Here is a 2537-nt window from a genome sequence, read left to right as displayed (position 1 = left end):
GGTGGCCTATTATTCGAGAAAATTTAATGAAAGTGAGGTGAAACTTAACTACCTATCAAAAGGAAGCCTTGGCAGTTGTCTGTTCAATAAATAAATTCCGTAATTTCCTAGAAATGAGACCATTCAAACTTAGTGACCGACACAACTCAGCAATTTGGCTTGGGTATTGTCCCACTTTCGTAAGTTAGGAAAATTAGGGCGCTGGGTGGAGGTTATATTGTCTCTACCATTTAAAATTACGCATGTTAAAGGTAATCAGAAACCCAGTAGCGGACTATTTATCTAGATTATTTCAAGATAGTGAAGTTGACAACAATGTGTTACATGAACTAGAAAAAATTAGTGAATAAGGACAAGATGAATGATAACTCTATAAAAATGAACAATGAAACTGTAAATAATAAGGACTTAGTAATAAGAGAGGAAACAGTGTCTATAAATAGTATAAGTACGATGCCTTTTAGCTTTATGGACTTAAAAACGCATCAGAAGCAGGATGTAAATATAACTAAAATTATGGACGAGGGTGTGTTTGAACTATACCAATAGTGATGTTTTACAGTGTGGAAAAAAGGGGTGTTATTTTATGTGAACAATAAAAAACAATTCTAAAAGGATCTATTTACCTGAGCACTTATTCAAGGTTGTATACGAGTATTATCACAACTCATTGTCTGGCTGTCACTTCGGCATTTTAAAAACACAACAGAAAATAAATGAAAGGTTTTATCACCCTAAACTAAATGATTATGTGAAAAATAATGTAAAATGTTGTGAAGTGTGTTTTGAAAGCAAAAAGTAGCAACTGGAGAGGACCAAGGACCTTTGAACAGCAATCTGAGCAGTCGTCCAATGCAGAAGTTATATATGGATATTTATGGGCCATTACCTGCATCTTCCAAATCGAATGCAATACATCCTGATAGCAGTAGATGACTTCACCAAATATAATTGGATAATGCCACTCAGGAAATGCACCTCAGGTAATGTAATTAATGCATTAGAAAATAATATTTTTCAAAAATTTTTCTTTGCCTGAAGAATTCGTGACGGATAATGGAACATATTTTGTCAGCGAGGAGTTCAAAAATTATTTGTTTAATTTGGGCATAAAACAAAGGACCATTATACCTTATACTCCTCAAGGAAATAAAAGTGAAAGGCAAATTCGAAATTTAAATCAAATTCTGACAGCTTATTATCATGACTGTAAAAAGAATTGGGACAAGGATTTTGTACCATGTGCAAATGGCCCTAAATACTTGTCACAATGAAAGCATAAAGTCGTCTGCATTTGAATTGATGTTCAGTTTCAAAGCAAATGATGGTTTTGTCACTAAAATGGCAAATTAAAAGATATTTGTGATGAAAAATGGAGCAAAGATAAGAATGCAAAGATGGTTGAAGCTATTCAAAATTTAAAAAGACAAAAATGAGCTGAATTCGAGAAGAAACCGATACAACCGAAATCACAGGCAATTAAAAATGTATGATGTAGTCTATTGTAGAAATTACAAATCAGCGATATAAGCTAGATCTGAAATATGAAGGCACCATTCAGAATAATTTCAATTATTAGCTCCAACTCATATGTGGTTCAAAATTTAAAAGAATTGAATGAGTTTCCGTAGAATACACTTGCAGGATGTGAAACCCACTGGGGAAAAGAAGAATGTATATTTAAAAATATAACAAAACAAAATAATTACCGAGGGGTAAATAATTGAATTACAAAAAAATTTTTTAAAAAAAAGGAACTGATTAAAAATTATGAACGAATTAAATTAGTTGTAAGAATGAAGAAAAACTATATTGGATGTACGTTGTATGTATGTATGTTTGATTTGAGAAATTTCCAGTGACAAGGAAGATTAAATTAAAATATAGTGAACAATTGAGGAAATTCTACAGCCCTGTTTAAATTGTAAATATTAATTGGAATTGTAATCTTGTAAAAATGTATTTTAAACTTGAAGAAACCTCAAGAGGAATAAAAAGTTTATGATTTAGATAAAAGGGCACAGGTGAAGTTACACAGTTGCGATAACTACATGGTTTGGGAGAGGAGGAGTGTATTAAACCAATTTCAGTATTTATTTTTTCTGAATAATGCACAAATCCGAAACTCATGGTCCGTAATTAATCTTATTAACATGTGTTATTTTTTGTTTGTATGTAAATTAATAATTAACACGAATGTTGGAATATTAATTTAAACTTGTTAGTTTGATAAAATTTATGCCAAGGAAGAGGGGAACAGAAGAAAAAAGACTGTTATTTCTATGATAAAGAATGGTATAGGTAAAAATAATAAAATAAGAACTGACACCCCCGTCTGGGGATATGTTTTAATTCTATATGTAGCTGCATCAACCAGTGAATGGGCGAGCCAACACACACAGCCGTGCAGGGCAAAGGTTCCAGGGACGACCCAACTGATAACAGACCGGACCTGCTATAAACATCCCACAACAACAATCACCGTCTTCCTCGTTCGACCCATTGTGAAGGATTATCTGGATGGACTATCTTTATGG

Source organism: Homalodisca vitripennis, chromosome 7 (assembly GCF_021130785.1).
Source record: "Homalodisca vitripennis isolate AUS2020 chromosome 7, UT_GWSS_2.1, whole genome shotgun sequence".
NCBI classification, from domain to species: domain Eukaryota; kingdom Metazoa; phylum Arthropoda; class Insecta; order Hemiptera; family Cicadellidae; genus Homalodisca; species Homalodisca vitripennis.
Note: the sequence above shows the minus strand (reverse complement) of the source record.